The following is a 22437-nucleotide window of genomic DNA, read 5'->3' as shown; positions in this document are numbered from 1 at the left end:
AGACTATCTTACTGAGCAGTTCAGGGGAGGGTTGAAGGGCAGGGGGGACAATGAGATCTTAAGTCCTTGCCTGGCTAGGATCTCCCCAGCTTCACAACCACCAACAAATCTTCCTGCCTTCTTTTGCTAGACAAAGCATCCCTAAATCATTCATTCCATGTTATACTTAAACCTTCAACCCTTCTGCCCTATTTCACAGGGATAAAACCTGTGACTATACCCATAGGTGGCCACTTTCCTGATTTCAGGGATGTGCACTGGACAAAACTATAGGGTTGATGTGACTGGGCTAAAACGTCCAAGGACCTACCGCAAGGTTCTAGAAGTACTTACACCAGATACACACTAGGACATATGACTCCCCCAAATTGGATATTGCCAAGTAAATTTGAGTTTAGAAATATACTGGGTTAGAAGACTCACAGACATAGAGAACAGACTTGTGGTTGCCAAGAGTAGGGGGAAGGGGTGGGTTGGGAGTTTGGGATTAGCAGATGCAAACTATTATATAGAGAATGGATAAACAACAAGGTCCTGTTGTATAGTACAGGGAACTATATTCAATATCCTGATAAACCATAATGGAAGATATGAAAAAATGTATATATACGTATAACTGAATCACTTTGCTGTACAGCAGAAATAAATACATTGTAAATCAAGTATACTTTCATAAAACTAATTTAAAATAAATAAAAAATTTTTAAAGAAATACATAGAATCAAATATCCTCCAAATCCTACCTATCTGAGGTTAGAAAAAGCCAAATCATTGAAAACAGTGAGTAGGTGCTGGGTAAATTTCACTGAAATGAATTTTCCCTTAAGCAGTCCCCTCTCCCACCTCAGTCCCTCCATGCTTAGGTACTCATATGCATCCTTCAGGATTTACCAAGTGTCATCCCCCAAGCTGATTTGGTTTCACGCCTCTGTGCTGACAGCTTTCTGGCTACCCTTGTAAGCTATAAGTCTTTGGTATCAGGGCTTATGTCTTCGCTGTCGTATCTTCAAAAGTAATGCTACTTAAGATTCCACTGAATGACGGCATGATGCCATCACGTTCCTGATGGCGGCCAGTCTTCGTGCCATCAAGATCAAGACCCTGCAGCTGCATGATAACAATGGAGTAAAGTCAAAAGAATGACAAATGAAACCTGTATTCATCATAAAATATCTAAGACTAAAAGAGAGTAAGATATGAACCTGTTTAGAGATTCCAGATCGAGTTTGCAACATTTGCCAATGAATAAATTTTTCTTCTACCAGTTTAATGAAGGCAATGAGTTCAGTTCTTTAATGAATATAAAGTGAACTAGAAAAGATCAGTGAGTTTCTGTAGGTTGACTCAAATATTGGCTCTAAAAGACACAGGCAATTGAAGACTAGTAGATATGGTTGAATGACCTAAGCTAAGAGTGATCTCAGGACCAGAAGCAGTGATGGGTAAAGATAAGAAACACTTTGCATACTCAGAAGCACAGCTGGCAAGGAGATATTGTGCAGGGCATTAAGAAATAGCGTCCATGGGCAGATCACAGAAGTTTAGAGCCAGAGGGAACCCTGGAAATGATCTGGTCCAACCTCTTAACTTTATTGGAATGAAACCCATGGAGGTTAAATGACCTCCCTGGGATCACACAAAGTTTGTGACAGAACCAGAGCTAGAAATAAAATCTCCTGTTTCCCCATTTTGTACTCGTTCCACGACAACCTTGTCTCCCAATTTCCTCAACTTTTAACTTTTAAAATAACATTTAAGGACTTCTCTGGTGGCGCAGTGGTTAAGACTCTGCGCTCCCAATGCAGGGGGCCGGGGTTCAATCCCTGGTCAGGGAACTAGATCCCACATGCATGCTGCAAGTAAGAGTTCACATGTCTCAACTAAGGAGCCCGCCTACCACAACTAAAACCCGGCGCAAATAAATAAATATTTAAAAAATAATAAAGAGCAAAAGTTTTTTAAAAAATAAAATAATTGGGGCTTCCCTGGTGGCGCAGTGGTTGAGAATCTGCCTGCCAATGCAGGGGACACGGGTTCGAGCCCTGGTCTGGGAAGATCCCACATGCCGCGGAGCAACTAAGCCCGTGAGCCACAACTACTGAGCCTGCGCGTCTGGAGCCTGTGCTCCGCAGCAAGAGAGGCCGCGGCAGTGAGAGGCCCGCGCACCGCGATGAAGAGTGGCCCCCGCTCGCCGCAACTAGAGAAAGTCCTCGCACAGAAACGAAGACCCAACACAGCCAAAAAATAATTAATTAAAAAACTAAATAAATAAAATAATTAAAATTTTAAAAAATAAAAATAACATTTAATGGGTTTTTTTTAAGCCCATGGAATGCCCTACCCTGGTCCTACAACTTCTCTTTCTTCTAAGCCTAAAAATAGGAGCTGATGTTCCCCAGTCAGTGTTAGCTGGAAAGAAAAGGAACCTCTCCCGCTGGTAAAATGGATGCTCTGTGCATGTCTCCTGCTTTTTGATCAAAAACTATGACTCAGTGGAGATACTGAGACAGGTGTAAGATGAAAAAAACGTAAAAGAAAAATAAAAATCCAAAAACTAAAGGTCCATCAACAGATGAATGGATAAAGAAGATGTGGTACAAATATACAATGGTATATTACTCAGCCTTAACAAAGAATGAAATAATGCCATTTGCAGCAGCATGATGGATCTAGATAATCATACTAAGTGAAGTCAGTCAGACAGAGAAAGACAAACATCATATGATATCACTTATATGTGGAACCAAAAAAAATGATACAAATGAACTTATTTACAAAACACAAACAGACTCACAGATGTAGAAAACAAACAATGGTTACCAAAGGGGAGAGGGGGCAGGAGGAGAATAAATGATGAATTTGGGATTAACAGATACACACTACTATATATAAAATAAATAACACAGACCCACTGTATAGCACAGAGAATTATATTCAATATCTTGTAAGAACCTTTAATGGAAAAGAATCTGAGAAACACACACACACACATATATATATAACGTATATATATATCACTGAATCACTTTGCTGTACACATGAAACATTGTAAATCAACTATACTTCAATTTTTTAAAATCCCCCCCCCAAAAAATCCACGCATAGCATACACGCCTTTCATCCCACTGTATCCAGGGTAGCCCCTAGGAAGAGTACAAACTGGGGCACCTTGGGAGAGAAGCAGCTGTAGTACTAAACATGGCCACAGGGTGCCAGGCTTTTCCAACCAGCTAATAACTACCCAAGTAAAATTTTAAATCCAGCTGTACTGGGGGTCTCTATATTCCCATCAGTCACTTTTTCACTTTCCTTAGTTAGCCAAAGGCATTCAAATCCTGAAGTTATATAAACAGAAAGAAGTGGCTCAAAAAAGGTAAGGGATTTGAAAGTGGGGCACTGTACAATTTTTTCAAGCCACATTTCCACTGGAAGAGGGCAAAGGAATTTTCAAAGTGCAAAACTGACCTGTCAGAAACCTCGCTCCTTCTTGGCCCTGAGTCTCTAGAATTTTGAAAGTGAATGGTGCAAATCAGAAGCTCTTGCACAAAGAAAGTTGTACTTCATTTTTTTTTTTCCATTGATCGGTTTTGAGCAACAAAAAACCCTCAACCAAAACCAAAATCTATCAAGTATCATTACACTAAAGTTGACTTTCAAGTGAGGGTTGAGAAAGTACATCTCCTTCAAGCCTCCTTCACCTTAACAATAAAACCATGAATCTACCTAATTGATCCTGAAGAACAAAGGAAAGATGAATTCTAACGAAGAGAATATCAGACTTCGGTTTGGGCATAAACATGTTCATGCTTCATTCTCTGTGCTTTTTACTACTTTCAGTGTAGCATCATTATTGACAAAGGAAAGGAAGTCTCTTTTTCAATTCAGCTTTTAAGGAGATGACTGATTTTACAAATCCAGTAAACTACCAGTAATTTCAGTTTTAGTTTAAGTTGCCATCTTGAAACAGTGTAATTGCCAATTAAAGTTTTCCCACAGCCACGCTTACCTGTTTCTATCACATTTCAATGATTAGTGAATCCTGTGGAGAAATGGGACTTCTTCACATTGTAAAATGCTTGGCTATTCTGGCTCTATGTTTCTGTCTAGGTTACCCTGTCCTACACACAAAGGCCCTCACTTTTGGTTCCTTGTCTCTGTGAAGACTGTAGAATATGCTGGTTCTGCATATGCATCCTATCTGCCCCCCTCTAAAGTTGGAAAAATCTAGCCATGTAAATTATCATTGAAGCAAAACCTGAAAGCAGGATAGACAACCATTTCACAAGGTGCAGAACGTGTTCGTGCAACCTGGGGTCCACTCTTTGTACAATCCCATTTTTTCACGGGTCTCACTAATCACTGAGATCGGATAAAAACAGGTAAGTATGGTACATGCTGTGTACACCAGTGATCTGGGGCACATTGTGAAGAAGTAAGATTTCTGTATGTTAATCATCCTGGATGATAGGTGTGGGAGTTTTTTGTGTCGGCAGAAGGAAAAGGCAACCTGCAGAGACACCACTGCTACAGAAACTCATAAAATACTGGGGTCCATGGATCAGTTAATAATTGATAGTTTATTTGGAAGGTTGAGATAACTTATCTTTCACAGATACTAATTGCAAAAGAACATTTTGAAATATGGCCTGGAAAAATGAATTACACATTTCCTTCTTCAGTTAACTATTAGGAATGCTATTATTTAACCCTGGACAACTTCTTTGAGAGAGGTCTCGTTCATTTTTGTTATTTTTTTGCCTTAACATGTTGCCAGTATTTGGCCATTTCTAGAGTATCCATCTTCCATCCATAGGCTTTGTCCCCTCCTGACTGTCACCCAGTGTCAGGGTGACATTTGGGGGCAGGATGTTTATAAGAAAATCAGTAGCTGTTGCTAGAACTGAGGATTTGACACCAGCATGCCCTCAGTAATCCCAATACTCAAGTTCCAGGCTGTGGATTATCCCACTACCAGACTCGTTCATCCCCTAACTCAGCCGCAGTCCTCACCAACCACTGTAGGTCTCAGTATTCCCAGTAGGGACCCCGCCTCCTGTCTCCCCCCCCAGTCTGGGTTTCTTCTAGCACCTCTTTCCCTGAGACTTCTTAGATCTTAACCCAGACTTAGCCTAAATTTCACATTTCCCTGAACCCTCTTTTTGCTCTGTCTCCAGTTAGCTCATTATGAGGCCTGAAAACATTCTCTAACCTGAGTTTCATAAATGTGTCCTTGTGAACAGCCAAAGTGATCCAGCAGGCAAACGACACTGGAGGGACTGGACTGATGTCACAGGCAGATGGAAGAAGGCAGGGCAGCTGGTGTGCAGTTGTCTGGGTTCATTAACTGAAGTAATTTGGGCGACGTACCTCCCGTCATTCCCAAACAGTAACAATCTGCCTTCCCAGTCCTGGCTGTGTGAATGCTAAAGACGGGTTTGAACTTACTTTTAGTGTCAATAAAATGTTGATCAGCCAACCCCTCACCCTCTGGCATGTCCCTAAGTGATATTCCCAGTATGTTTAGAGGGAAGTGTGTCTCATGTGCTCCAAGGTTGACCAACACCCGGTTGTTCTCTGATTCTCAGGCCTGGCACCACACCCAGCTGGTCATGGCCACAGGGTCACTTCCTGCTTCTCAGCGCGACATGGAGCTCCTGGACTCTCTGATTATACAGCCAGTCCTGCAAAGAGGCTCCTCTTGAGACGTGCGTTTAGGCTTTTCCAGTCCTTCTGTAGAGGTTCTGTGTGCAGCTGCTCCATCGACCTGAGCTGCAGATGTGCCTGCTTACAATGCAGGTATCCAGCAGGGTACCAGGCATCCAGGTATACACACATCCACAGACCCCAACACCTATGCCTTGAACAAACACCCTCTCAAAGACTCACAGTCTCAGCCCATGAGGACATGGGCCCAATCATAAGCCACAGACCTCTTCATCACTGCACCCGAGGCTACACAGACGCCCAGCAGAAGCTTAGAAACGCCACCCATACGGGCATGATTGGCCTCCCGCACGTGTGTCCATCCTTTTCTTCAGGATAGAACCTGAGGGAGGGTTTCTTTTTCTGGTGACAAATACTGAACACCTTTGGAGTCAGCCAGTCCCGCATTTGAGTCAGAGTTCGGCTCTTTATTATTGCTGTGGCTATGACGTCATTTTCTTACCTATAAAGTAAGAATGACAACTACCTCTTAGAGTGGTTACGAAAATTAAATGAGTTGACATATGTGAAGCTCTTGATGGACCACTGAGTTCAAAAAACAGACTCAATTCTGTTTTGAAATAGAATTAAACCCCTTTAAAAATGAGGGACAAGGCAGTGTGGGAGTAACACACTTTCCTTCTAACCATTAGCCAGTGCTTTTTGAGCATATATTACCTTTTCTGCACAGACCAGGTACTAAAGCTGTTCTGAGTGAAGACACAAGCTGATGGTTTACAGACAGTTAGCACAATAATAAAATCATTCATTGAGTAATTACCGTGTTCCATTCGTTGAAACACAGGAAATCACATGCACTATCTCACTTAACTTACACGGAAGCAGTAAGAGGTAACTACTACTGTTATTCCTGTTTTTATCTATTTATTTATTTATCTATTTTGGTCACGCCATGCGGCTTGTGGGACCTTAGTTCCCCGACCAGGGATCGTACCTGGGCCCTTGGCAGTGAAAGCGCAGAGTCCTAACCACTGGACCACCAGGGAATTCCTTATTCCCGTTTTTATAGATGAGGAAACTGAGTCTAAAAGGGTAACTCATCCAAGATCAAACAGTAAAGTAAATGGTCAACCTGGATTCAAATCCAAGTCTTTCTGACTCAGAGGCCGTGCTCTGATGCGGGGACACGTGCTCTGGGAGTTCACAGGGCAGAAGGTCACTGTGGCTTGAAGCTCGGAGATGACCTCCTACAGGAAGTGGCTCCTAAACACGAATCTGGAGGATGAGTAAGAATTAGGAAACGAAGGGGAGCAGGGAGAAGGTGAAGACGTGAGAGGGGAGAAAGCAGTATTGGCAAGGTCTTGGGGATGCAAGAGAGCATAGTGTCACTGACATAAATTGTTCAGTGGGACCGCAGTGTAGCGAGTAAAGAACGTCGGTGAGAACTGAAGTGGTACGAAGAGGCCTTTCCATGAAGGCCATTGCATTGAAGGCAAGGGAGGCTGGTCTTCAAGCAGTGGAGAAACTCCGTCATTGGAAGTAGGGAGTGACAGGAGCCGATAGGATCACTGGGAATGCAGCGGGGGAAATGGGTTGAAAGGAAGAAAACCTGGGTGCGGGGAGAGCCATTAGAAGCAATGAGGAAAAGCACATAATTCATGCAAGTGTTGAGGTGTCCTGGGCGGAGTAGCACCAGTGGGGATGTAGAGAAATGGACCGACTAGAACAGAGTTGAGGAGGTAAAACAAATGGACTTGGTAATCGATCCAACGTGGCAGCTACTACTTGGAAGCAAGCGCCTAAAGCCCCAGGTGCCTATGACTCTCAAACTTCCGCCACTCCCCCTCCTAATACAATATGGGACCTGAAAGTAAAAGATTGATATCATGATAGTGTTTCAGGGGCTCCTAGATATGAGAAGAAACAATAGAATATGAATTCAATGATAAATGATGGTGCCTAATCGAGAATCTCCACTGCACCCTATCCTGGTTGGAAGGATGAAACAGGAGTTCAGTCACAAAGCATCCCTCAACAGAGCTGCGTGGGGATCTACCAAGGGGGCGATCCCTAACCGGGGTACCCTCCTATCTGTCGCCAGCCACACTGGCCTCTGAAACCACGGTGAGCCTGGGACCTCCTCAAAGTCAGAGGCTGCACAGCTTGCTCCCCAGGGGCGCTAGAGGCTGCGCTTCCGCTGGGCAGGGCTGTGGAGCTGAAAGCTGTACCCAGAGCACCTTCAGCAGCACCAGTGGAACAGGGGTCACGGCTCCTGGGAGTAGAGGCGAGGAGGGATAGAGGATGACATCCAGGTTGTCCACCTGGTCAACTGGATAGAAAAGAAACTGAGGAGCAGGGTGGGAAGGGGTTGCTGCTTCAGCTTTGGGTGTGCTACATTTCAGGCCGCCCACCAGGTGGGGTTCTGTTTGTCTGCACAGAATGAAAACCCAACTACAGCCGCTTAGTCGAAAAGGGGTTTGTTTTCCTCGGTAACAAGAAGCCCAAAGGAGGCATTTAGGGCTTGTGCAGCTGCTCAAGGAGGCCATCCCGGAACCAGGATCGTTCAGGTCTCCTGCTGCACTACCCCGGTGGCTTTCGTCCTCATGATTATAAGTTGGATCCTGTAGTCACAAGCATTTTTCCTGACTTCCAAGCAGAAAGCAAGCTTGGAAGTGTAAAGAGCAAAAGACACATGCCACTGACTCTGTCCTTTTTAAATCCCTATAGATTTCCACTTGGCCAAAACGAGGTCACATGACCACCCCAGGGGCAAATGTCACTTAGGTGAGTATTTTCAACCCTGAGCAAATCAGGATTATGAGCAAAGAAGAAGAGACACTGGATAAACAACCAGCAGTGTCTTCACACTTATGCAATATATGCATATATGCAATATATTGCACTTATGCAATATATATTCATTGCCCCAATGTTGACCATAGGAATGCAGGCCATCCTGCTGGAGATATTTTTGATACATGAGCCAGAAGTTGAGGACAAAACTGAGCTCTAGAACAAGTTAGGTCATTAACTCTCTGGAATCACATCCTTATTCTTGCCTGTATTTTCAGTTGCCTCAAACCCATCAAAAATTTGAGAAATGCTGCATATTATATTGTACCTCCTGAAAATGCATAATGCATTTTAGTATATTAAAGGCTCTGAGAAATTCTCAGTAAAAACCTGTTTGACTATATTTAACCTAATATCTCTCCAACATTCCCCAGACCTTGCTTTGGAAAGCTGATGGAGGCTACTACCTTGAGATCATCTAGTTTAGTTCTTCATGGCCATGTGGCTCACTAAAAATTAAGTTGCTGGCAGGGTATAAGAAATGTGGGATCTCCATGCCATATAATAGTAAGTACAAGACCAGTTTCCTGGGCAAGCAACTTATGCAGTCACACAACTCTAAGCACTTAATCCCGTTCCCCATCCCAGGGGCTTCTAGGGCCCTACCTGCCCCTCAGGTCCTGACCATGGGTTCCTGTTGACCAATCAGAGGTCTTGGTAGCAGGAACCATTACTGTCCTAAGCTCTGAATGGACCAGTCAGAAGGCTAAGTGATAGTGACTCATTGATGTTGGGTCCTGAGTGGACCAATTGGGAGCCTAAGTAACAATGACTCTTTGATGTCCAGGAGCCTGAGTAAACCAATCAGAGAACTAAGTGACAATAACCCTTTCGTGGCCTCTGTCCTGGGTGAACCAGGCAACAATGACCCATTCATTGGTCTTTTAGATCTTGAAAAGAACAATCCAGAAGTCTGAGATACAGTGGCCTCTTTTTAATCTGGGTCTGACTGGACCAGCTAGGGGTCCAGATTTCTGTCAAAAAATAAGGGTCCAAATACCAAAGACACCCTTTCTCCACGGTCCAGTGGGCCACTCAGTGGCTGCGGGGACTTCTGTAGCCAAGAGCCCCACCCTTCACTGATCACAGCACTGGTCCAAGGTTGATGGTGGGCATAGCTTGGGACGGGGATTGTGTCCCTCCTGGGCTGCCAGTGTTTGCTGCACCACCCTCAGCCTTGCCCATGCCCAGCTATTTTTTTATTTAGTGTCACATGTTTGGGGTAGGGTCTGGGCCTTCCACCTCCACTCCTGCTGTAACCAGTCTTCCCTACTTTATTAAGTACCAGAGGGAATAAAAAAAAAAATGTCCCAAACTTGGGTTAATGCTATGCTGTTGCCGTCTTGAGATTAATTTCCACAAGGGGCTCCAAATTTTCATTTTGCACTGAGCCTGGCAAACTACATAGCCAGTCTCAGGCAAACAGGATAAAGAACAGATAGACATGATTCATATTTTTAGCCTTTTCCTATTTCAGAAGAAGGAGTTGCCTGCTAGTTGAAATACATTTGCCCTTCTTGCTGACATATATCAACATACACGAAAATATTAAAACATAGAACTGTTCTCTCATTCCTGTTAACACCCTTCCCCTACTCCTTTTTTTTCTTTCGGGGGGCGGGGGATGGATATGTCAAGTTTGTATTAAACATAGTGAAAAAAGAAATTAGCCTCACTTTATCATAAATGGATATGAATGGGAATTTAAAACAAACCTTTTTTTAAACTGTCAAACAAAGGCACTAGTCTTTGCATTAGGGAAGGGAGTCATATTTTATTGATTATGTTCAACATGAAGTACAGTACATAGCCTATAGTGGATGCCCAGTTGGCTGATGGATTGAAATAGAGCTTGATGAGTGAACGGATTTGACAAGGCCCATCCAGAGATTAGAGAAACTCTCTAGACAGCCAGAGCCGAGACTCAGGCACCTCCTGCAGACTCTGGTGAAGGCCAGGATCTGTTTTCTACCTTGAATCAATCCTTTTGTGTAGTTTGTTTGGGGTTCTGGAATTTAAACTTATTCCAGAGTAGCAGCTATCTCGTGACCATGAAGGCCCCCCCTTCCCCAGTACATAAAATCCACAACCACAAATCAAACTGGTCCTCCACGTTGAAGGAAATACCTAAAAACAGGAACAAAACTGGTATAATTAGAGCTGGATTGGAGTTCCTCTCCATCAGGAATTTCTTTTGAAACCTCTGAATGTTGACAAGAAAGATAAGATGGTAGAAAGAGACTTACCCACAAGTCAACCAAGAAATAATTTTTTTAAAAGCTGATTTCTTTATCCTTAGCTCCAGACAAATATGTATAGTTTTTAAAATTTATTTTCCCCTGTTCTGCCACTTCCAGCCTAAAATGTATTTATACCAACAGCCCCCATCACCACAACCCCCATGAATGGAATGCAACAAGGTGTTACAGGAAAAACAAAGTGTTATCTTCCACAAAGGATGGCTGATGAGTCAGTATACTGCTCTGTCTAGGATAATCCACATCTAACTTTCTTTGACTTTGCAAAGCTTAAATAGAGTCTTGGGAGCAGTATAGAAGGAATAAAATTGCCTTTAGGAAGCAAGAACCACACTTTCATTTCTTTGAAACCGGAAAGTTAATCCCAACAGAAAAACAAAAAAAGCAACAAAACTCATATATTAGCAGAAAGAGGGAGATTCTTTGTTATTATTTGTCATGTGAAATGAGAAGATAATGAACCATCAGGGATTGACCTTTTCACTGGAAGAAAGGGTTGATATTTCGATTCCTTTTCTGAGTCAGGAACTGGGTCTCCTCCGTGGCAACCACCATAGCCATTTGTTGGTAGTGGGTGTTCGGTACTGTCTGTTGGTTGTTTGACGGGTGAGTGGGTGAGTGAGTGAGTGAGTGCATCGGTTTGGTTGGTGGATTTTAGGTCAGCAAATCCTCTTCTTCTCTGATGTTATAGCAGCCTTTTTCTCATTTTCCTGGTCTTTGTTCTGTGATGCCTTAGGCTGGCTCTATCCTCAACACTGTTTGAACCAGCATGCAAGTCCCCATATGAGGACCGTAAGAGCCATTCTCCTCCAGAAGGTGATCTGGGGTCTAAGCTTCTCGTTTTGTCTCTAGATTATAAGCTCTCATGTCTTACTTTAGTCCTGGTCCCAAGACTGCCCCACCTGCCCCTCAGCCTGTCCCACCCTAGTCAGGTTCAAAAAATATTTCTTGTGTTGGACTGGTGAATATAAACAAATTAACCATTCCCATTCTGCTTTTGAAAACAAACTCTTCAAGTAGTGAATTTTTAGAAAAGATATGTCTTAAGATAGCCATATTTACCTATTTAAATCTTTTTCTTAAATTTACAACTGAAGTCTACATTGAGTCTTACAATTGAAGCCTACAGTTAGTTTTCAGTCCAGTGAAATAATGTCATGGCTTAAAAAAATACAGGGCACACCATTTTCCTAGCTTTTTAGTTTTTCTTTTTTCTTTTCTCATTGAAAAAGTCTGCAACTTAATATGTAATTCTTGCTAAATTATAATATGATTGTCTTTCTATGGTTTGAAACATTTGCCTCTATTAGATTTCCTTCTCTCTCTGTGTGAACAACTGGATGCATTGTGCCAGATTCGTCTCAAAGCAGATAGGACATCAGTAGTCACTTGGAGCCTCTCCCACAGGCTATTTCAGAGAAGATCTCTTTACCAGTTCCTTCTTTCAAAAGTTTTTAGAGAGCACAAGTCTTAAAAAAAAAAAAAAAAAAGCACACACAGTATAGTGTTCTGCCTGGGATTTAGAGCAGACAGGCAAAGGTTAACAAAAATAGAAAGAAATTTAACTCATCCCATTTTATTGAAAGCAATTTCCAAGTAGCTTATTTGTTATGAAGATAACATCATCCAAGCATTTATTTAATAGTTAATTAGCAGCATCTCTTAAAAGATTTCTGCAGCCTAGAAAACACAAGGCCATAATCCCCACTAATAATATCAACTGATGAACAAGGACGCAGCACCTACGTTTTCAGCTGATGATGTGGCAAAGATCATGAAATCCTGCAAAATTCAATCTAAAGTGAGTTATAAATCGTACAAATACCAGCTAACGGATAATGAGATTCTGTTCTAATGTTGATAATGTGCAATGTAAGTGTTTCCTGTTTCTTAAATAGGATATCTTTGACCATTTAAACAAGTCTTTAGCACCAAGCATCCACAGGCAAGAGTATATTAAAAAAGCCATTTTGTGTATGCCACTTGGAGGTAATGAGAAAATGCTTTGCAATGGGACACGCATAAGAGGAGACATCAATGTCTTATTAATAGGTAAGAGCACGCTGAGTTAATAGTGCATTGATAACTTATTTTTACTGTCCCCTCCTCACCACGCTTGTGTGACTCAGTGATGTAATATTAGCAAGAAAACAAAAAGCCAAACTAGCACAATTACTGTGTCATCATTTTCTTGTATAAAAAATGTGCTTGCCTTTTATTGAAAACATTTTTTATCCTTGAGAACGTCATATGACCTTTTCAGAAATATCCTGTGTCCAATACATCAACCCCCGACCCCAAATTCCCCACATATTTCCATACTACCCCTCCTTTTATCCAGCCCTAAATCCCAACTTTGATCTACTCAAAAATCCAATAAACACCCTAAAAAACCTGACTATTGTCTAAATCTCCCTCTAACCTTGGCTATTCCGCCATCTTTCCATTTTACCCTTTGAGGAAAGTCTCAAAGACCATTTGGAATTTGAGCAAAGACTTCAAGGTGCTTTTATACGAGAACCTGCAATTGGCAAAGCTTTATCCACCACTTTCTCTGTCCCTCTTGATGCCAGGCACTCAGGGGGATACAAAAATACATGTGACGCAATATCCGCCTTTCTGTCTAGTTGTGGAGATGAGACAAATAAATTCACTGAACTTGCATTTATTAAATACTTACTCCATGCCAGGAATTGCCAGCCACAGACAAAAAAAAAAAAAAAAAAGGAAGACGCAAAGATTGTCCTTAAGGCGCTTACAGGAGAAAACAAGAGGAGAGACATGTAAAGAAATTATCAGTACATCAAAGTGTTTTAGGCTCTATGATAGACGTATAAGCAGAATGTTAACAGGGCAATGGTGGAAAAGTTTCCAAGAGAAGGATTTCAGCTTTCAACACTTCCCTTGAATGGTCAGTTTAAGAACTCATTAGAAAATGTTCCTGAAGAATACCTCAGTATCTTCCATGTTCGGTGTTATAAATTACTCCGATTTCCACTTGACTGTCACCTTCAAGAGACATGACCAGACTTCCCAGAATAGCGTAGCCACACAATCACAATCTTGTACTTAAGCTGATTTGTAATCCTTTGCCTAACATTTTTTCTTATGGTTTTATTGATTGCATGTAAAGTCAAAGAGAGCTGGAACTTTGTTCTGTCACCTGCTGTATCCCCAGAGCCTAAAATGGAGCCTGCCACAAGGAAGGTTCTCAGTAGTATTTATGAAGGGATGAATGGTAAACGCACAGGATTTTCTCAAATTGGCCTTGTGGCCAGCCCATTTTCCCTTTCTCGAATCTTCATATTTCACCCACCTTCCCTCCATCCATATCAGCCCTGACTCAATATCCAGTATTGTTCCACAGGGAAAGGTTTTACAGAATGCTCATCACACCCTCACTGAGACCCTCTCAACAGGCCCTGATGCTTTAGACTGGGTCACAGTTAGAACCAAGGCCTGTGACAATTGCAAAACTATTTGCGCTAAGTCTACACAAATATCCAATTGTAATACAATTTTTTTAATTTTTAATTTTACACAGCTTTACAGTTTACAAAATATTGGCTATATTCCCTCTGTTGTATAATACATCCTTAAGCCTGTCCTACACCCAACAGTTTGTGCTGTAATATAATTTTTAAGCAAGAAATAGTATAAACTATATAAGAAAATAAATTCTGGATAATAGAGGTTTTGTCTTTTTGCTATAAGTTTATAGTCTTTTAGTTCAAATTTCACAAGGATTTGGAATTTGGGGTGATGGGTTTTGTTCATTGCCTAACATTATATGTCAAACAGAATGACTGCCTTTCTGAGAAGAGGGAGAATGACACAATTATATTTGATAGACAAGTGAAAACTGTACCCTGAATATTATTTAGGCCTAACCAGCTATTAATAATGATCCAAACAAGATATTGTCTGTTTTAAAGCTTCTTTCTGAAAACTAATTCTTTGAAATGTGTTATTTACCAGGGCTTTGATTATGCTAATCTATTCAATTCAATTCTATGAATATTAACTGAGTACTTTCAAGCATGTGGAGCGGGGTAGGGGTAGAGAGATGAGAGGAAGTCTAGGAATGTTGTAAAGATGAATAGGAACCCCAAGAGTCCTATAACCTAGTATCTTACCATGTGTTATAGAATAGTTTTATACAGACATTCTATATTTTAAAAGAGCATGCCTCTCTTCACTTTGTGTTTTCAGTATTCAAAATGGGAAAGAGGTCAGAGAAAGCTTCCCCCTGTCCCAGAAGCACCTCTACCGATGCAGGTTCACCCAGCCCCCCAAACTGTCGTGGTTCTAGTTTTCCTGGTCACCTTCTCTATGGGAAGATAAGCAGAGCATCTGTTGCACTGAGCTCAGAAACAAACGTCCTCTGCTGCTCTTCGAGATAACATCCACAGAAGGCTGAAAATTAAAATAAAATAAACAGGGCTGCAGATTGTTCAAATTAGGCTACATGAAAGCCAGAGGAACAGTCTGTCATTTAGCTGTTAAATTAGACCACGGCTGCTGCCGATTTGAGAGCAGATGAATGAATGACAAGTGTTAATAAACCCGGGAAAAGGCGCAAAGTAAGCCACAGGGAAGCAAGGAATGCAGAGCAGATGGACAGTTGGATTTGAACAGAAGGAGAAAAATGGAATTTTTAGGTTGAGTTTTTTCTTTAAAGATAGCAATAACCTATATTTCTACAGATGGACTTCTTTGCTTTCTGAAAGATTTTTAAAGTTCATCTCTTTCCATTTGCTGTCAGAGAAGGATGGCTAGGGGATGCTAGTAAAAAGATACAGATAAGAATTCCATGGGTAAGAGTACTGGATGTTTTCCATAAATTTCAAAGAGCATTTATCACTTTGTACACTGAGTTATAATACATCAGCATTTTATAAGACTCGAAACCCAAATACAGGTCAATGAAATTAATCAATTAACAGTCTACCTCCAGTATGTTGAAATACAAAAGAACTATTCATTCGCTGCCATTTGGCAATGAACTGTAGGTGATAAATCTCGCTATTTTAAGAACCAAAACTTTTTCATTTGAAACTATTTGTTGAATGAATGAACAAATGGATGGATGAAATGGATTGTACAGTTGCATTCAGTAGCATTGAAAATAATTTCTGGGTGAACTTGTAAACAGAAGTCACACTGCAATACCATCATACAAGGACACCCTTGGGCGCTGAAATGTGAGTTGGAATCACAGCTTTACTTAGGCGGTCCTCACCTGGAGGGTTGAACATTATGAATCAAGTCTAGAGGGCAGTGGGATTGGCCAACCAAGAGACTGTCATTAATGGTCACTGGGCACCTGCTCTGAGAGGACCCTAAAGGGTAAGTGATCAGACCCCACGATTGGCTTAAAAAAAAGCAGTACCAGGTTTCTGATAGGTGAGGTAGAATTGAGTTCTGCACATCCTTAGTAAGTCCAATATCTTTCCTCTGAGAAGGTCTCATGAACTCACATCAAAGTCCTAGGGAACAGGAATAAAGACGCAGACGTAGAGAATGGACTTGAGGACATGGGGAGGGGGAAGGGTAAGCTGGGACAAAGTTAGAGAGTGGCATGGACATATATACACTACCAAATGTAAAATAGATAGCTTGTGTCCGCCTAGAGGGGTGGGATAGGGAGGGTGGGAGGGAGACAAAAGAGGGAGGAGACATGGGGATATAGGTATATGTATAGCTGATTCACTTTGTTATACAGCAGGAACTAATACACCATTGTAAAGCAATTTTACTCCAATAAAGATGTTAAAAAAAAACAAAAACAAAGTCCTAGGGAAATGGTGAAAGGCAAAGGAAAAACCAAAAGAATTATCATTATATAAGATCCTGGGCTTCCCTGGTGGCATAGTGGTTGAGAGTCCACCTGCCAATGCAGGGGACACAGGTTCGAGCCCTGGTCCGGGAAGACCCCACATGCCGCGGTGCCACAACTACTGAGCCTGCGCTCTAGAGCCCCCAAGCCACAACTACTGAGCCCGTGTGCCACAACTGCTGAAGCCTGTGCACCTAGAGCCCGTGCTCCACAAGAGAAGCCACCGCAATGAGAAGCCCACGCACTGCAACGAAGAATAACTCCCACTCACCACAACTAGAGAAAGCCCACACACAGCAATGAAGACCCAACACAGCCAAAAATAAGTAATAAAAATATAAAATATAAAAAAGATTCTTATGCAGCACTGGTAACACCTCCACACACTCTAGCATGGTTTCAGAGAACACAGGACAGCTCCAGCACATCAGCAGCAGTAGCAACCTTCCATGAAAGGACACCTTCAGGACAGCCATGTCCCAGCCTGGCATCATGGCTTAGCCACCGTGACACAGCTGCACCACCACCAGAGTCTATGGGCACTCGCAATCAGTGATATTGAGCATCTTTTCATGTACTTACTGGCAATTTGTATGTCGTATTTGGGAAAATGTCTATTCAGGTCCTCTGCCCATTTTTAAATACGACTGGTTTTTTGCTACTATTGGGTTGTATGAGTTCCTTAACCCGTTATCAGATAGATAGTTTGCATATATTTTCCCCCATTCTCTATGTTGCCTTTCATTTTGTTAATGATTTATTTTGCTGTGCAGAATCTTTTTAGTTTGATGTTGTCCAATCATTTATTTTTGCATTTGTTGGTTGGGCTTTTGGTATCATATCCAAAAATTCATTGCCAAGACCAATGTCAATGAGCATTTTTCCTATGTTTTCTACTAGGAGTTTTACAGTTTCAGGTCTTATGTTTAAGCCTTCAATAGACCCATTTCGAGTTAATTTTTGTGAGTGGTGAAAGATAGGAATCCAGTTTCATTCTTTTGCATGTGAATATCCAGTTTTCCCAATACCATTTATTGAAGGGACTATACTTTCCCCACTGAGTATTCTTGGCCCTCTATGAGGGTTTATTTCTGGGCTCTCTATTCTGTTCCATTGATCTATGTGTCTGTTTTGATGAAAGTACCATACTGTGTTGATTACTAGAGCTCTGTAGTATAGTTGGAAATCAGGTAGTGTGATGCTTCCAGCTTTGTTCTTTTCAGGATTGCTTTTTATAAGATTAAGTATAAGAAATTCAAATATTATTTGTGTTACCAAGTCCAAGCCTGTACTGCTTGCTGCATGACAGGCAATAAATGGAGAGACAGGTTGTTGGGGCAAGGAATAGCAACTTTATTCTGAAAGCCAGCAGACCAAGAAGATGGTGGACTCGTGTCCCAAAGAACCATCTTGCCTGACTTAGAATTCAGGCTTCTTTTATACTAAAGGGGAGGGAGTAAAGCCAAATACTTCCTGGTTCTGGTCAGCCTCAGGAGGGGATGTGATGATTTCTATCCTCCCTGCAGTTATTCACAGGTGGGCCTGGTCAGGATGTTTCTTATGAAGCTGACAAAGGTATTTAGCTTAATGTTCATTACCTGGGAGGCAGGCTTCCCAAGATGGGCCTTATGTATAATTAAGCTTATAGGCAACATCCCTTTAGGGATTAACTTGTAATAGAATACAAAGGTTCTTCCCTATTACTACAATTCCCCACTGTCAATGTCCATTCCATAATCTTGTGGGAAAAGGGACAAAGACCACTCTGACTACTTCCAGAAGCTACAAATATTCCTTAGAATCTTTAGTGAGTCCTTTATCTACAACTATTTGAACGTGATGAACCCAGTTAGCACTTTGTTCATTTGTAATTCAACTTGGGGTTTTGGTTCCAGTTCCCAATACATGTACTAAATTCCTGTGTTGTTTATTTGGACAAATTACACAATTGGTTGGATGCTTCTCCAGCTCCAGTGAAAAACCATCTACTTCAGTTGATGGGCAGACCTGTTGGAGGCAAATGCGTGAACAGAGGTTGGGTATAGAGCCCAAAGTTTAACAAGTTGGCCAACTGCTAGTTTCTTTTAGAGCATTTACAGATTCTCTCACCTGGGCAGACACCTGGAATGGCCTACCACACAATATTTCAAAGGGGCTTAATTTAAGCCTGCTTCTGGGAGCCACTGATCCAGAGCAAGGCAACTGGCAAGTCCTTTATCCCAAGTTAAGTTGGTATTCATTTCTCAGTTTTTTCCTGTTGATGTGGTCTCCAGGATGAATGTAGTCCCAAATGCCTTAATCCAAATCAGGGGATAATTTCCTTAAGAAGGGCTTTAACCAATTAAAAGTACTGATTTTAAAATAACTTAGAGACATTGGACAGCCAAAAGGCACAGGAAAAGACGTTCAACATCACTAATCATTAGACAAATGCAAATCAAAAACTACAATGAGGTATCACCTCACACCAGTCAGAATGACCATCGTCAAAGTCTACAAACAATAAATGATGGAGAGGGTGTGAAGAAAAGGGAACCCTCCTACACTGTTGGTAAGAATGTAAATTGGTGCAGCCATTATGGAAAACTGTATAGAGGTTCCCTAAAAAATTAAAAATAGAGCTACCCTATGATCTAGCAATCCTACTCCTGGGAATATATCTGGAGAAAACCATAATTTGAAAATATATATGCACCCCGATGCTCACTGCAGCACTATTTACAATGGCTACGGCACGGAAGCAACCTAAATGTCCATCAACAGAGGAATGGATAAAGAAGATGTGGTACATACATACAATGGAATATTACTCAGCCATAAAAAAAGAATGAAATAATGCTATTTACAGCAACATGGATGGAACTAGAGATTATCACACTAAGTGAAGTAAGCCAAAGACAAATATCATGATATCGCTTATATGTGGAATCTAAAAAGATGATACAAATGAACTTATTTACAAAAAAGAAATAGGCCCACAGACATAGGAAAAAACTTATGATTACCAAAGGGGAAAGGGACAGGGGGAGGGATAAATTAGGAGTTTGGGATTGCCATATACACACTACTATATATAAAATAGATAAACAAGGACCTACTGTATGGCACAGGGAATGGTACTCAATATTTTGTAATAACCTATTAGGGAAAAGAATCTAAAGAAGGATATATACATGTATAACTGAATCACTTTGCTGTACACCTGAAACACAACATTGTAAATCAACTATATTTCAATTAAAAATTTTTTAATAATTAAAAATATAAAAATAACTTAAAACTGCTACACACAAAACAAATTGTTCACAAAATATTCTCCTTTCCTTCTGAAGGTTTTACGATGCATTGTTATCATTAATCAGTCTTTTACTATTAAACTTAATTGACCAATTGAGACAATTCTGAGACCATTCTTCCACCACTGATTAAGACTGGCATAACGGCCAGAGCGGCTGGGACAGCTAGCTCAAAGGGAGGGGTTAAGGTTTGAAGCAACATATCCTCACTCTCGTTCCCTTCCTTTTCTTATTTTCCCTGATGTAATAGGACAAATGCTTGCACATAAGAATTTCATCATTCTTCCCTGCTCTTCACAAAATAGCTAAAGAGTCATTCAAAAGCCACTGTAAAACCATAAATAGCAATTGATCACCTCTAACCTTAAAAGGTTGCCTTTTGCTTTGGCATCAACCAACTGGGATTTACAATTGGCAACTGAAAAGAAACTTGGTTACTGCTGTGACATACAACAATTTAAGATAATTACTAAAACTATGACTGATGGGACTTCCCCTGGTGGTCCAGTGGGTTAAGAACTCTGTGCTTCCAGTGCAGGGGGCACAGGTTCGATCCTTGGTCAGGGAACTAAGATCTCACATGCTGCACAGTGTGGCCAAAAGATAAAATAAAAATTAAAAATTGTTTTAAAATTTTTAATAAAATAAAATTATGACTGCTATCGTTTACCAGGATATACTAGAACTTTAGGAGTTTCCATATGATTTCCAGAATGTGTACGTTAATAGCCATTTACCCACATGATACAAGAAGTTTTATCACCACTTATTTGATGATGCTGCCCACATAATTTAACGTATCAATAGGCCTAATTAGTTTAATATTTCTCTCTCTGAGATGGAGAGAAATAATTTGAGTTGTTCCAGGGACCCTTTGGAAAACCTCAAAGTTAGCTAGAGGTCAAGTGAACTCATTTAGAATTTGATCTTTGGGAAGTTTGTCAGAAATATCAAAAAGTTTTAACCACCGATAATAAAAGAGCTCAAAGGCAAGTACAGATCACTTAAACAAAGAAACTCGCAATCTATTACCAAAAGCAGTTCAATATTTTAAGAAAACTTTGTCCTCTTAGAGAACCAAATTCAGGTTTTGTGCCACTTTACCTTTAAAATTCATTTTCTTAAGTTCAATCTTAGCCAATCCTGACTATGCACAAAACTCTTTCAGTGTTCCTCCTCCACAAAATTTCTGTATCCATATTACTCTGTCCCTCACTTTCTTTTCCATTCAGAAACAACCAGCTCTAGGACAAAACCACCTTTTTCCCTTTTACAAAATGCATTTTCATTCCTCATACTTTCTCTGCTGAAGACACACATCCTACATCTTTGCATACTGAAATGTTTCCCTTATAATTCTTAACCTTAAAACCTTAATCTCTAGTGAAAACCAAGAAGCAAGTACTTGTAAACTGTCATACCAGCATTTCCTGACTGACAAACTCTCTGGAGAAGGCAAAGATAGGCAAATTTAGATATGTCCAGCAAATAATGTTCTAATATTTTATCCTATTTGAAATGACCCAGATAGTCAATGAATTCTCTTCATTTAATTTAGTTTAGTTTCAAAATACAAAATCTTGAGACTATTTTACATAGACATTCCCAAAACATAATTATTTCTATAGAGTTTACCTAAAACTCTTAACTCATTTACCTCTATTTTATTTACTCAAAAGCTTATCATATTATTTTTCTTGCTGACATATTTTGTAACAAGAATAATAAGGTCTTACTTAATTTCTAGTAAACCTAAGTACAATAAAAGTATTATGCTTAACGTTGATGACTCAAAAGACATGTCTGTATTAATCAAGCCAACAAGCTTAAGTTAACTCTGATACCAGATATTAATTCAATACCGAATATTTCCTAGATCATGTGAACCCAAAATTCATTCTGGCCAGTTTTTTATATGAGTATATATATAAGCACTTAATTTCCTTTAAGACAATTAATTTTGGAAATGCCACACAACTATTAACACACGTACAAACACACAGAAAAACACAGGGACCTCACAGTTCCCGTTCCAAAATTTCAGCCATGAATTGGGTACAACAATGTAAAACCCACCAGTTACAAAAGAGGTTGGATTCAAATTGGGTTTCTGGTAGATGGGACAAATCAAGGTCAGCTGTCTAGATGGCTAAACACTTTTTACTAGTATTTATGGAAAAGACACTTATTTCTGTGTGTAGATTCTGGTGATTTTAGGAACCAAGTAGAACGTTTCTCTTCTTCCTGGGAATGTCTCACTCTTGGACAAGAACAGACAGGTTTTTTGTTCTTTCCCTGTTCCTTTCCTCCATTAGTAAAAGTTTTAAATATCGCAAAACCGATTTGGCTGTAAATGGAGAAACAGAGCCAAACAAAATGAAACAAAAAACCTAAAGGACAAACAGAAAATTCTAAATAAACCCTCAAGTTCAATCTTGGGGTTTTACATATACCTGTGACACAGGAGACCATAAACAATGTAATTAACACAGCAAGGGTAGCAGTACATGGTACACAGAGTCCCAAG

The sequence above is a fragment of the Balaenoptera musculus genome, chromosome 14 (assembly GCF_009873245.2).
Source record: "Balaenoptera musculus isolate JJ_BM4_2016_0621 chromosome 14, mBalMus1.pri.v3, whole genome shotgun sequence".
In the NCBI taxonomy this organism is placed as follows: Eukaryota; Metazoa; Chordata; class Mammalia; order Artiodactyla; family Balaenopteridae; genus Balaenoptera; species Balaenoptera musculus.
This window is presented reverse-complemented; position numbering follows the sequence as displayed.